Raw genomic sequence first — 14,745 nt, 5'->3', positions numbered from 1 at the left:
GCCCCGAGGGGGAACGACGAGACCGCCGCGGCTCCCGGGGGAAGGGGCGCGGAGGCGGCGGCGGGCGGCGGAGAGGAGGGGAGGTCGCACGCCGGGGCGAGGCGGCGGCCCGCCGCCCTCCCCCCTCGCAGCCGCCCGCCGCCGCCGCTCCAGGGACCGCCCCGCGGCCAGGCCGCGGCGGGCGGGCGGTGTCGCCTGATTGACAGACGCGGCGGCCCACCCGGAGGGCGGTAGCGGCGGGGGCCGCCTATCAGGGGCGGCGGGCGGCCTTTGAGCGGCGGGTGGGCGGGGCGCGGGGCCTGGGCGTGTGCCGCGGCCGCCGGCGGGGCGCGCTCCCGCTCCGCTCCGCTCCGCTCCCCCCGCACGCACATTGTCCGGGCGGCGGCGGCAGAGCGCCCTGGCGCCCGGTGCCAATGCGGGGCGGGCGCGGCACACCGGGGGCGCCTCCACCACCGCGGTGGAAACTTCACCTCGCCGCCGGGCCGAGGCGCGGCTGAAGCCCCCGGCGGGGCCGGGCCGGGCGGGGAGGAGCGGAGCGGAGCGGCGGCGAGGAGAACGAGGAGGAGGAGGAGGAGGAGGGGGGTGCTCGCCCGCCTGGGGGGCGCCTCGTGTTGTTTGATTTTCCTCCGCTGGAAGAAAAAAAACCAAAACAAAACAGATAATATTATTATCCCGCTTTAAACTTCCGCGCCCCGCTCTCCAGGACGCGCATCCCATCCGGCGGGGTGGACGAGCCGGTGAGTGACCGCCGGGGACGGGGCTGGGGCTGCGGGGAGTGGGACGCGCCGTCGGGGGGGGGGGGTCGGGGCAGCACCCACCGCCTTGGAGGTGACGGGCCGGCAGCGCCGCCGCCACCTGTTAGCGGGGCGGCTGCACCCCCCTGGGAAGTTTGCACCCCCACTGTGCTGGGGGGGCGCGGTGGGGAGGACGGGACCCCCGGCCCGGGTGGGCGGTGGCGGCGGCGGGGCCCGGGGGTGTTTGGGGGCGGTGGCGCGGACCCACCTGCTCGCCTGGCCGCGCCATGACTCTGCTGCCTGGGCGCTGCCTGCCGACCCCAGCCCCGGGCAGGCCGCCGAGGAGGGCAGGGGTGGTGGGGTACTACTGAGAGCCACAGCCTCTGCACCCCCTTTCCCCTCCGTCCCTTCTGCATCCCCTTTGCCCTCCGTCCCCTGCCCTCTCCTCCTCCTGCACCCCCTTTGCGCTCCTCCTGCCCCTTCCCCCCCCCCCCCCCCCCAGGCTGCAGCCCCCTTTCCTTCACCCCCCCTGCCCTCCCACTCCCCCCAAGTCCCCAAGCTGCAACCCTCTCTGCCGCCTCTCCTTCCTCTTCCTTGCACCCCTGGTTTGCAGCCCCCTGCACCCACCTTCCCTCATCCCCTTGCATCCCCCACGCCACCCCCGTGATGCTCCCAAGGGGGAGCACCGGACCCCCTACCCTTTGCCAAAGCAGGTGCCCACCAGGCTCTGGCTGCCCCTCATCAGAGCTGCACCCCCCCAGAAGAGACCAGCTCCCCGGCAGTGCCAGGCGTCGGCAGGCCAGGGGCGAGGCGCGGAGGGGGCGCGCAGGTGGCGGAGGTGCAGGTACGTGCATCTGCGAGCAAGTGAGCGAGGTCCCCGTGTTCCTGCGTGCGTGCGGCTCTGCGGAGCTGGCGGCACCTCCCTTCCTCCCAGGGACGCTCGCCGCCGGGGCTCTGCGGCGTGCGGAGGCTGCTTGCGCCCTGCCCGCCGTGCAAGGGCATCACGGGGTCCGGGGCTGCAACCCCTTCGCCTCGAGTGGGAGCAGGTGCATCTGGTGGCTCGCTTGGCCCATATGGGTCCTGGCTGGGGATGCGTTTTAATTGCCTCGAGCAGTGGAGCGTGCCTGGAGACAAAAGAGCCGATGAGAAATCGGAGAGGACTGGCAAACTCTGGAGCAGCTGGAGAAATGCTTAGGACAGCTGGGAGCAGGAGGATGGTGCAGCAGGAATGGCTTGACCCAAGTCAAGCCATTGACTGTTTCGGTGACCTAAGCCATGTCTCTTTAGCCTGCGCTGTGCGGAGTTGCTCCTGGGTAGGTCTTGGAGATGCAGAAGGGGTACAAACTCCTGGTGAGGTTCTGTCACGACGTAGCCCAGTCTGGTTGGCACGGGTAGGTTGTGCAGGTTGGAGCAGGAACTGGTTTCGAATGGATAAAAGCACATGAGGCTTTGTGCGGGTTCAGCTAAAGAGTTGCTGGAGGGTTGTATGGCAGATGTTGGTTTCTCCTGGTCAGAATTGCCAATGTCTTTATCCTTGCAGAGCTCCAAAGTATTTTGGTTTTGCAGCTGGTGATTTGCGTGATTTTTCCCAAGTGTTTGTAACACAGCCGTGACTTTGAATCCATGTGTCCCCCCCCTCTGTGTATCTGGTCCTTCCCCTCTCCTCATCAAACGTTTTCCCAATGTGATTAATAACGTGCCAACTGCTTCATTTCAGCACCAGGGAGGCCGATGCTGATTGATTTCCCTGATCAGTCTCCTCGGTGGGTCTGGAGGCTGATGGGTGTTATCACTGCATAAAAGTCTGCTTTGGGGTGGGAGCTGTCAGCATGTCTTTTTTTTGTCTTGGTGAGCCTCTTATTTCTTTAATTAAAAAGGGATGAAGTATGTATGGTAATACCCTCCATGTTTACATAAAAATGATCCTGTAATTAGCAATAATTATTTCAGTTTGGGATATCGCTGTTACATTTAAACAGGACTTATGACCTGAGGGACATTTTTCTGGCCCCAAGGAGTTACCCTTGGTGTGGTTCTCTCCTGTGGTGAGTTTGGTTCTTGCCTGCTGTCAGTGGTGAAGGTAGAGCAGCGGTGGGAGTAACCTCGGGTTTCTCTGATGTGGGCCTAGAAAGCGATGGCCGCAGTTTCCTCATCGAGTCCATCACTGCTTCACGGGGCTCCCCAGCAGACCTGCTGCCACGTGGACGGAGATGGTCTGCTGTAGTGGCTTTCACCCTGTTCTCTTAGGACTCTCAGGGGGACTCCCTTGTTATTGTGTTGGGCCAGAGAGGGAAAAAACAGGCTGAAAAATTGACCTTTTTTTTTTTTTTTTTTTTTCCCCTAGCTCTCCTAGGGAGGTTTGGAAAAGGCTGCTGGTACTTGGGAACCTTTTCCCTGCGAGAATAGAGGTCCTGAGGCATCCTTGTCCACACGGCCATCTTTCACCTAACTTCCCTTCCCTTTGAGAAGAGCAAAGCTCAGCTCTCAAATGTGAACGTTTGCTTCCAGGCTGGAGATGGCACCCACTGCTGCCCTTCTGCTGCTGGTGCACTCCAAATTTACCTTCCTGCTAAGGTGCCCTTGGAGCTCCCCAGGTTTTCTTGGGGTAAAAAAGCTTTATGGAGTAAAAAAGTTGAATATGGGGGAAATATTCAACAAAATAAAACCCAAGACAAAAAGTATTGCCTGTAGAGAGGGATTCCTTGTGGGAGGGTGATGAAGGGAAGAGGTAGAAAAGTCTCTCGTCTCCTGTCTTTCAGGTTGTGTTATGCTGTTATACTTTTTGTTGGTCTAGGAAAAGCAAAATGATTGTGCTCCGAGCACTCTTTATCTATTGTAATTTATTATCAGCTTTCTATTTTAACATTTTTGAAGTGTAAACTTAAAACCAGAGCTTATTAAGCGGCAGATAAAAATGTTGAACATATTTGAATTTTACCTGTATTAATCTAATAATATATTTATGGAATTATATTTGATCAGCTCTATAGCTGGTTGAAGACCACAGAAGAGTATTAATCAAATAAATTATTTGACAAATACGCATGAGATTAAACAAATGAACTATTTGCCAACTGCTGTTCAACTGTTCAGCCATGGCACGTTCCTCTTTCTCTTATCTTTCCCTTCCAGTTTTCATTCCACTTTTTCATGTTTTATCTTTTCCTGAACCGTCCTCAGTATCTGTTTCATTTCACTTTTCCTTTCCCTGTATTATTCTTTATCTCTTTTGTGTCATGGTTTTTCTTTCATTCTTTCTTCTGTGTCTTTCTTCAACCTCTCTTTCCATGCTTTTTGAGTCTAAATTAGCCAATTTTCCTCTTTTTCTCCACCTTCCTGCTGGAGATTTTTATTGAACACTTCGTAGCCAGCTCAACTAAACCTGGTATGCATTTAAACCCATAAAAACGTAAAACTAAACCCAAACTGGGTGTGAGTATAAAGATGTTTGCTTGGTGGTAATGCTTCTCTGCCTCTCCCTGGGTTTTCTGGCTGTTGCAGGGAGGGTGTTCCTGCAATTCTAGAGGTTTTTCCCAGCTCTCGTTTTTGCTTGTGCTGCTCTTATGCCTTTTTTAAAAGTGAATTTAACTTTGTATCCTGAGAAAACAGCTAGGATCAAATGGCAGACCTTGTGTTGTTCATTGGTTGTGTATCTGTACGCAACCTGCTTCCATCTGCTGCCTGACCAAGACCAGCCTCCCCACTGGGCAGTCCTGCTTTCCTCCTGGCATCATCCTTCCTCCCCTCTGGGGTTACATCCAGGAGGTATCTTTCAGTAGGGCAGAAGGAATGAGTGCTCTGAAGGTTTTCTGGCTTACCTGTTACTTTCAGAGTCTATATGAGTGTCAGGTTGATGAGGGTAAGTAGCAAGAGGCGAACAGGTTATCATGCATGACAGAGCAGTCACAATATTCAACTTAGATGTAGCATTCAAAGATTGAAGTCTCTTAAAAATGAAAGTGCTGTTGTGGAGAAGACCTGGTTTTTTCCTCTGGATGAAATCTATCGGTGGGGATATTCTCAAAAACAATGAAAGGAATAGAAAATTTTGTATTTCGGGCAAGGAAATTTGCTATGCCTTGGCAGTAAAGCTCAGGCAGTCCAGAGGAGTGTGATGGGAGTGCTCGGAGTGCGTGATTTGCCTCCTCTGATGGTTGCAGTGGTGTTGCTGCAGTGAATGAGCTAAGCCATGTATGTCATAGCTGTCTGCTTTAAGTACTGGGAGTTACGTGATAATGCGCTCTCGTACCCATAAGGAAAGGTCTCTGCTGTACTGAAGTTAACAGTTACACCGCTCCTCTATGTCTTGTGAAATGTTTTGGATAACACTCGGGTGCACTGACACAGCGAGTAATCTAGGCAGCATGTCGTTGTGAAGCAAAATTGATTGGGGAGGATGGGGCCAGGAGGAGTATTCTTTTGCAGTTAATTATTTACTGCAGGGAGAGGGGGAAGCCGATGACGTTTGGTTTATAATTATAGATATCCAGAGGAAAATGCTTCAAGATGATCCGTTTTATTCAGTGCGTTGCCACCTATTTCTTGGTCTCTATAACGTGAGACCAGCACTGTTTAATGACCGGTTCAGTAAAAGCAAAACTTCATTATCAACTTCTCACTGCTGGAATATGGTTTTACAGCTTGCTGTGTGTGACGCAAAATGGCCTGAATGCCTACAGAGGGAATAGTCTTTCTGTGCTTGCTGTCTTAATGCATGACCTGCCCATGGTGCCCATCTGATGGCAGCGTGGGCTCTTGGAACAGCTCATCTCTGTGCTGAAAGGTGACTTTGTGGTTAAAGTGCAGGACCATGGACCCAGGAGTCCTGACCCCCTCTCTGGTCTTGGCTGAGCTGATTGCCTTCTCTCACTGGGCTCTCTTCTTCAGGTGTGATACCAACCCAGCAGATATCCAGCCTATCTGCTAAAAGGGCAGGATTGTCCTGGGTGAGGGGCACACTGATAACACAGAGGCAGCGGCAGCCCAGATTCTTGCATAATACGGTGCTGTGGGCCAAGCTATAAGTGGATTTTTTCCTTTTGCGTAGCTAAACCCATTACAGTTCAGACTGCTCATATGTAAGTTAAATTCAAGAGCTGGTGGAGCTGAGTTTAGATGCGTGTGTGTGGGAGCACTAACTTGACGAATACAAAAAAAGAGACATTGCTGCAATGTCTCTGGGAAGATGCCTGTACGTCTACTGCTTGTTTAGCATACTTGAGAGAACAGCAGATGTGAGGGAGAAGCTGTGGCCTGTGAAATGAAGAGGATGTCGTCCTCTTACTGGGAGAAGGAGAGGAGCAAGATTCAAAAAGCCAGCGAGTAGGAGCAAAATGAGGGATGCAGGTGTGCACAGCGGGGTCTGCTCTGGGCTGCCCTGTTCTCACTGGATAAGGCTCTGCAGGAAGAGAAGTGAGGAGGAGATCAGTAGAAAAAGGCATTGTGGAGGCTGCCGTTGTGCAAGGTGGAGCATTGGCTATCCTGCCGGTCCAGGCTGAATTGGAGCATGGCTGGCTGGCAGCGGGAGCACACGGGATCACCTCCCCTGAGAAAAGCAGACAGGTGAAAATCTCTAAAGGAGAGTCTGGCTAGCAAGTGCTTGTGCCCCAGGCAAGTTGGGATCTTGTTTAGAGGCCTGCTGAGAAGTGAGCTCCGTTCATCAGCGGTTTGTTGGGGTAACAGGCTGCTGTCGTGTAGGCTTGTTCCAATATCAGTGTTGAGTCTGGTCTGATGCTCCATGCTGTCTTCAGCAGTTCTGTGGCTTGCATCCAGCTCTGCTCAGCCTGCTCCAAACTATGTGTATAGAATAAGCTTGAATGTATGAAACTGGAGTCTGCAAATGATGCATTTTGTTCCTTCTCCTACCCCAGCTAGCCACTGCAGCAGCCAGAGCGGTTCTCCTGGTGTGGCACTAGTTCTTGTATTTCTGTAGTGACCGTAGCATCCCTGCTGCTTCCCTGCAGCTAGATTTGCTGGAGCAAGAATGAGATGTCAGGGAGCGTAGTGTTACATGAGGGACTGGAATTCATCCTCCAGAAGGAGGAGAAGGCTAGACTTGAGAAACCAGGCTTTGGTTGGTATGATAAAATCGATAAAATGGTAGTTGAGTACGATAAGTAAATAAAACATCACTGTTTCTTGGAGGTAAATAAGGGAGAGACCCCAGCCTGTACGTGTGCTAATCCTGTAACTAGCTTTTCCATTGTCTTCCCTTGGATCTCTGTCTGTTGATGCTCGTTTTGGGTCCTGCCATGTTAGGCTCCTGCTGTGAACAGCACGACTTTTACAACCTTGGTCATGCAAGGTTTCTCCCAATCTTGTTTGCCCTGGCCTTTTCCTGATTTGCATGATATTGTACGAGGCCAGCCAGCTTTTTCTGGAGGGCTTGTCCCACTTTCCACGCAGGCAGCCTTGGGCTGGGCAAGTGGTCTGCTCCCTGACCTGCTGTGACAGGCGTGTGCTGGCTTCTTGCTCTGGTGATGTGGGAGGGAGTGTGAGGGTAAGTGCTGGGGGGCTAGGCAGTGGGAGGACATTGCTGTGCCTCCAGGTTGGTGGTGTGACCTCCCATGTGGCAGTCAGTGTAGCTGCTGATGGATGAGGAACTACATGCAAATCCCTACTCCGCTTTCTGCCTCGTCGTTCTGCTGGGTGATGCGGTGGTTGTCACTTGTACTTGAGTCTGTGAGGGTCAGATCTGCTCTCTCTACTCCTAGGAGTACAGATGTACCTCCTCCATCCTGCTGTACTCAATCACAGCTGACAACGCTGTGGCTGTTCTCCTGGGCCCCATGAATTTCCAAACATCAAGGTATTCATTCTCAAAACACACACACGCTGGAAAGAAATGACCACCACGACCATGGTGAAGGTGGGAGACAGAGGCATGAGAGAGTCTGACCTAGATCTGGAAAAGTGCTTCTGCTCCTGCTCTTCCACAGAAGCAAGGAGGCTGCATGCTGGTGTGGCTCATAGTCATAGGGGCACGTGCAGGATCTGTGGCAGAGCAGGGAGGTGAATGGATGAGGGTGGAAATCTCTTGGCTGATCCCTGTGCAAGATCCATCTGGTACAGTTGGTACAATTGTGCCACGGTTCCTTGTGCGGAAGGGATGAAAGCCACAGTATTCATCCCAGAAAGGCACCACAGAGGCAGCATCAGGACATATTTCTGAGAGTGGCTGGCAAAGTCGACACAGACATGTTGTCCAGTCCTAGATCGTTTCTGTGTTCCCATCCCTGCAATACGCCCGGTGTCGAAGGATCAGTGGCTAAAGATGTCAGGCACCTAATGAGAGGTGTTTTCAAGTGTGAAAAGCATTGTCTTCTGAAAATACTGTCCCTCTATGTATCTCAGTTGGTCATTCAGAGACTGAAGTCATTCCACAAACTCTGGTAACATTGACCAAGACTCAAGGAAAGCAAGAAGATGGGGCTGTAGACTTTGCAGGGAGGTAGGGCTGTGTAGAGCGCAGCTTGGATCCGATGTGCAGACAATGATCTGCACAGGGCTGTCAAGCAGATGCAGTGATAGAGGCAATCAGTTGGCGTTGGACTGGGAGGTCGACCGGCTGGCTGCTTTGTAAATGTTGCTGTTTCCCTGCTGAGCATGCTGACTTGTGATAGGTGGCTGAGGGTGGAGGGTGCTTTAGAGCACACAAGTTTTTTAAACCACTGACAGTGGTTATTTAGAGCTGCAGCAGCGCGTTTTTTGTGGGCATACCGCTGCAGCTTAACTTTGGCCTCTAAGAGATTGGTTTGCTACCACCCCCACCACAAACCACAGGATCTTAGGACTGATCCTAGGTGGAGTGTCCGTCATAAGCCCACCTCAGTCCTCCTGCCATGGGGCTATAGACCATGTCAGCAGCCCTTCAGTGTGGGTCTAACAAGGCAATGCCTCAGTGGGGTAAGAGCAGTTCTCTCCCTATTTTGTAGCAGGCACAAGGAGGATACAAATAGGAGGAAAATGGCCTTTCTTGACTGATTGCAGCAACCACTGTCATGGTTTTCTTGAGATCGTTTCCTATCTGCCATCCCAGGCAAGAATTTGGGCAGTTGTCCTGCAAGGAGGAAGGCTAGGACTTTCGGACCCTGAATAACACTTGCTTAATAATTAGTCATCTGATCCCCACAACTACTGCACCTGATTATCAGGGGCCAGACAAGATGTCCTCTGCTCCACATTTCTTCCATGATGAGCGCATTAATCTGTATGATTAAGAAAGAATACTTCCTCTACATCAGTTTATACCTTTGCTGTTCCTCTTCTTCTGCAGGGTATCTCCCAAGCAGCCACCCTGTTCCAACCTATGAAGCGTCCAGGCCTGGCTGGTTCCTCATACCTGCTAGAAAGTGAAAAACTGCACTCTAAGTGCCAAGTTCTGGCTGTGGGAAGTGAGTTAATGCGTGAGTTTCTCTTTCATCTACCTCCTTCCCAGAATTTTGCTGGTATATATGATCACTCTTACTGCTTGTGGGTAATATGTCCCTACCCCAAGTATCTACCAGTGCCTATAGTCAGGGCAGACACTGACTGGGCAGGGAAAGGAGAGGCTTTATTACGACCTTTTGTTTTACAGCTGGGGAACTGAGGAATGGAAATCCACGTTAAAAGGAGGAACCTGGAGAAGGGTTGAGAACAGAAATTGTTGTCCTAGTCTGATGCTTTGACTGCAGGATCAGCTTCCCCCTTCTTTTGGTAACTGATAAGCATCAAAAGATTCAGCACCCAACTGTTGATGTGTTGCTAATCTGATTTTCTGATGAGTGAAATGCTTCCTCATCACAGTGAACCCCTAGAAGGTGGGATTTTGTTTCTTTTTATCATTTCAAGCAAGGTTGTCTTGTCTGTTCTTTTAATATTTTAGGTATCCAGTCTTAAAAGTGATGTGAGTGGAGGGCTGGAATAGCAGTCCTTTCCATGTAAGTCTTCCAGGCTGTAAGTGGGGCTTGTGGCTGCAGAAATGGATAGATATCCTATGGTAAAACTGACTGTCTTGGCTTGTTGTGGGTTGGAAAAACAGTAAGAAAATTTGGGCAACTGAAAAGAGATGTTGCAGCCCCCTGGATATGGGGATTGATTTAAAAACCAGAGGGCTTTAGGATCTTGATTTGTGTTGGTGGCAGATGATTGCAAAACAAGCCATTCCCTTTTGGTCACCTGCACCAAGGTGCTTTTTGTGGAAAGATCTAAAAAACAAGATGCAGTTAATTGGCCATGTTTTTGAGGATAAAAAAACTTCCCAGGGAGGGGAGGGGGGGCGAAGGTAGAGGTAGATTTCTTCAAGAAGTAAAAAAACCCTTTACTTTTTCTCAAGGCAGTTTCCCAGGCACCTAATCTAATTTTTCCAAAACAATTCTCTGGCAGCCAGGGCTCACATATTTTTAAAAAACAATGTAGGAAGGAATGCATTGTGACAGTTTAATTTGTTGCTGAAATACGGTCACCTCTGGGGTAATTCAGAGCAACTGTGGAATGGATGATAAACCCATTCAAGATGGAAGGTGAGTGAAGGGAGGCTGCTCAGAAGAAACCACTGATGGAAGATGCCCATGCAGAAGTATAATTCCTGGAATTTAGGTTCATCATTTTCCTCCTTTGACTCTCATGGAGCTGTCACATCTTCTGAACAGGGCAGTTGTTGCCGAGTCTTTGCATGTGTCCTTGATGTGGCAGCAAGGGAGGTTTTGGTGGCGATTTTCCCATCCAGGTGGTAGGGAAGACCCTCTGGTACTGGCCAGCTTTAGAGATGAAATGGATGCAGAAGAAAAGGTGGAGGATTGCAGCACATAGGGTACAGGTCCCTGTACCTTCTAGTCCCTGGCTGGGGACTTCTAAAGGCCCAGGGCAGCTAGCTGGATATTGTAGTCACCAATCCATGGGTGCAAATTGAGCTGTGTAAAGCTGGCCTCCAATCTCTGCCATTTTAAAGAGAAAACAAGGCAATTGCAGGATGCTCTTGAGAAGGCAAAGGAAAGCCTGCCCGAGTTTTAGAGGAAGCTGTACAATTTGAAAAGAAAGAGGTATGGAGTTGCTTCTGTAGCCCTGTTTAGGGTCCTCAAGAAGAGTGTTGTCTGAAGTGTGCTCCTTGTGAAGAGGTGAGAAGCTGAGTGCCTAGCAAAGGGCTGGGCTTTTTCAGAGCACGCTACTAAGTATATGGTTTTTGGCAAGCCTTGCAAATGCATTGCAACAGGGTTACAAGGTCTTGTTCAAATTCTGCTGAAGTTGGTTGAACTATGTTGACTGCACTGACCATGGGCTGGCAGGCAGTACAGCTTCTCTCAGGTCAGTTCAGGTTTTCATCTCCTTTGTTTCAAACTCTGCATCTAGAATGAGTTTATTTAATTCACAGCTTAGAGCAACTTCAGAATAAATCTCAGGGAAGGAGAAAAAGGAAAAAAAACCAAACAAAACCAAACAAACCCACCACCAACAAAACAGATTAAAATAATTAAACAGCTCATGCTATGGAACTGGGATGTGACTGGCAGCTGATGCATGGAGTTGGACAACCATCAGTCACACTGTCTCGGTGTGGCTTGCCCTGCGTGCGCGATGGGAGCAAGTACCTGTTGGGACTAGGACACAAAGAGATAACATTTAAAATCTGAGGCAGGAGCCTGCAAATGCAGTGACCATTGTATGCTGGGGTGGAAGAAAAAGCTCTGCCACAAGTAAGTCACCCTTTCAGGGAGCTAATTTGAACGTCTTGTTTTCTTCTGAACCCTTCAGTTCAGTCCCACTGTGGGTAAATGTCATGTGGTTGCTTCCATGCTTTCTTTTTTCCCCTATTTGATTTGTAACAACTTACTCCTCATTCATCCTGTTGTCAGGGAAGTTATTCTGCCTGCAATCCCGTCTGAGCTTAATTTTCTTATTTTCTGTAGCACAGGGGCTGATGGCTTCACAAATCTCAGAATAACTCCTCAGTCTCTCCCCTGGCCAGCCTAGCAGCATGACAGCTCCATTTAATGTGTGTTGTCTGCTTTGGCTTCCTGCCCCTAGACTCATTATTTTGCATTTGTCTGCCTCAAGCTCCAGTGTTGCCTGCCCCAAAGGATTGTATATCAGAAGTCATGAAAAAGAGAAGAATCCTCAAGGTTGGTCTGTAAATCCCAAGTCTCTCTGCTAGAAGAAATGTGCAGTCTGGGTGCTCTATTCTTTCCTCTCCCATGTCCTTGCCACAGCCCTACTGCATGCGTGCATCCCTCCCTGCCTGTCCCAGTACATCTCGATGGGTATGAAGTGAGCCTTGCAGGCTCTCCGGGCAATGCCGTTCTCAATGGCACAAAGCGTTTGGTGCCTGGGACGTTTCCCTTTCTTCTCCTGCTGACACAGAGGCAGGTTGAGACCTGCAGCTCTGCCTTCTCTTCAGCCAGCCCCCAAAATGACTTGGATCCACTTGGACTATTGTTACAGGGAAAATACTGTGAAGTTTTCTCCGTGGTAGATCCTTCAGGGCATGGGCCTCGCATCTACCACTTGAAGTGTAGCATTACCTTTGGGCTTGGGGACTGGAAGTGCTTTCATGTTAGGTGCAGTGTGAGATAGTCCCTCTCTGAAAAGCTTACGAGCTAAATGCAAGATGAGGAACGTCAGGGTGCAGTTCACCTGTCCAGATGTTGACATTAACATTCCAGCTGCTTAGTCTCAGCCCCCTTATATAGGCAGTGGAGGAAATGAGCACTTTCATCCCAATGCACATAGATATCTGAAGCAGGTCTAACAGATTGTGCCTGTCTCTTCTCATTGACGATAAAGATGAATCCCACCTTAACTGGCTACATTGAGCAGGCTGGGGTAACACAAAAAGAGAGCAAGACAGTGTTGAATGTAGTCTGTCCTTGTCTTAGCTGTGTGCTGTCTCATCTGGTAAACCTATGCCTCTTCCTTTGCTCAAGAAGCTACCCTTCATTTTGGTTCCTTGCTGGCCAAGAGCTGGAGGGAAGTCATCCAGACAGTGACTGGAAGACAGATTTAAACACCTCTCAGAGGTGCTCCTAGCAAAGGTGCTAGGACAGAGCTCCAAGCCTGTCCGAGCTCTGGACCAAGGGGAATTTTAACCAAGAGAAGGCAGAAAGCATAGGCAGGAATGGAGCAGTTTGGTCCCTGTTTCATCCTTTCATACTGAGGCCAAACAGCTGCTAGCATAGGTCGGGGTTACTCGAATACTTCTTGGGAGCTCCTGACCTCGTGTGTGTGCCTGAACAGCAGTTCTGTTATGTTGCAGTGGGGAAAGACATGAGACCTCTAAATTTGGAGCTGAGACAAGGGCATGGGAACTTCAGATTGTGGATTAACAGATGATAGCAGCAGGAGCCCTGCAGTGCCTCTCCAAGGGCTGCACATCTGGGTGTTCGAGGCTTGGTGGGTAAAACCCTTTCTGTCAGGGGGAAAAGAGCTTTTTCCTAACACTGAAGCACTATTAAATGAGGCTTTGGGGGCAATGTAGTTTTGTATCCCACTTGAGCTAAACCTTCACAGTTGCTCTGAAGACCCTGGCATGGTCTGCAGGGAGCAGGTTGGAGGAGACCCAGACCTGTTCTTGAAAGAAGTGAAAAAACAAAGCTGAGCTGACTGGAAGGAATAAAGCCTGGTAGCTGAGGGAGGATTTTCTTGACTGGCTGACTTTTCCCTTTGATTGGGAGCACTTGTTCCATCATGCCTTTTGCTGGGGAAGAATTAGCCCGGTGGCAGAAATGTGATGTACCGGGCGTTTCAGGAGTGAAAAACCTGTCCGCAGCAAGAGCCTGCAGAGCTTGAACTCAGCCTTTGAGTCCCTGTGCCGGCAGCTGATTGCAAGCCTGCTCAGCAGGGGAGGGTGCTGTGCCAGGCTCTTTACCCTCTGTCTCATGCCTGTGTAGTCAGCATTAAATCCTAGGACCCCAAAGAAAACCAGAGTCAGTTTTGTACCCTACTTGTTTGTTACTGAAACTCATGCTATAATTCCCATCAGTTCAGACATCCCTAAATTGGTAGTTAGCTCTGGTGAGCCTCTGGAAGTCTACTGTGTGCACTTACAGTCACTTCAAACTTTGCAATAGCAGGGAATTTATTAGGGGAAAAATTTCTGGCTGACCCTACGTGGGAAGCACACATACCATGCTATAGAAAAAGGCAAAAAAACCCCTCGTATTCCATTATATAGTGTATTTGCCTCACTTCACAATATAGCTGATCTCTCCCTGCTCTCTTTCCTGGCTACATGTGTCTACCACAAGCTTTTCTATTTTCCAACTCTTGCTTCTAGGGGACAGAGAGGGCAAGGCAGAGCATATGAAAACCTTCAGGAGGTTTTTAATTCAGGAAGGAAAGTGTATCAGGGCCTCATAGTTAAGACCCACAGCATACGTTTTGCACTGATACTTTCCTTGTTGTCCGTCCCCTCTGAACTTTGGTACAACAAATAGCATCCGTGTTTGAAGAGCGTCCCAGCAGAGAGGCAACTGGCACAGCATTGGGTCCTTGCAGCTTCTCAGTGTTTCTGCTGCATGTAGCCTCTTGCCTGGTCAACAAGTGCATCATCAGTAGCATGAAACAGCGAGCGTGCGCCTGCCCCTTTTGCCTGCTCACCTGAAGTAATTCCTTCTGTTACTCCTTCCACGTGGCAAAAACAAGTCAGAAAGGGAGAGACGTTAATGCAGGGTTTTGGTTTGCAAAATGATACCTGCAGTGCCTTGCTGTGCTCTGTTAGTCATGTGCGAAACCCTGAGCCCATCTGCAGGAGCGGTAGCATGCTAGTACTGGCTTTTTGTTGCAGTCAACCTGCTGCTGGTTGGACGTACTCCGGCAAAACAGTGCTTTTTACTTGTTAATTTTTGCCACCGACAGTACACTCGCTGCGTTGTCGACAGGAGATTGTTCATAGGTCTCTGGGACGTGTAGCGGCGTTCCTCGGCTATTTGCTCTCCTGGTTGAACAGGCATGTGTATGGGTCCTTGAAAGCTGGTGGGAGAAACCAGGATCCATCAGTCTCTTTCATGAAGGTTTTGTAACTATATGACCTTCCTAA

The 14,745-nt window shown here is 50.4% G+C and overlaps 1 protein-coding gene across 1 annotated transcript in view; it reads left to right on the top strand.

The window, feature by feature from the left end:
• The first annotated feature begins 305 nt into the window (after nt 1–305).
• HRAS (HRas proto-oncogene, GTPase) overlaps nt 306–14,745 on the top strand; it is a 43,201-nt gene continuing 28,761 nt past the window's right edge. Inside the window, exon 1 of the mRNA XM_030039146.2 lies at nt 306–737. The gene's annotated coding sequence lies outside the window, so the exon portion shown is untranslated. The remainder of the gene's footprint in view (nt 738–14,745) is intronic.

Source organism: Aquila chrysaetos, chromosome 16 (assembly GCF_900496995.4).
Source record: "Aquila chrysaetos chrysaetos chromosome 16, bAquChr1.4, whole genome shotgun sequence".
Lineage (NCBI taxonomy): Eukaryota > Metazoa > Chordata > Aves > Accipitriformes > Accipitridae > Aquila > Aquila chrysaetos.
Note: the sequence above shows the minus strand (reverse complement) of the source record. Positions and strands in the feature narration are given on the sequence as shown.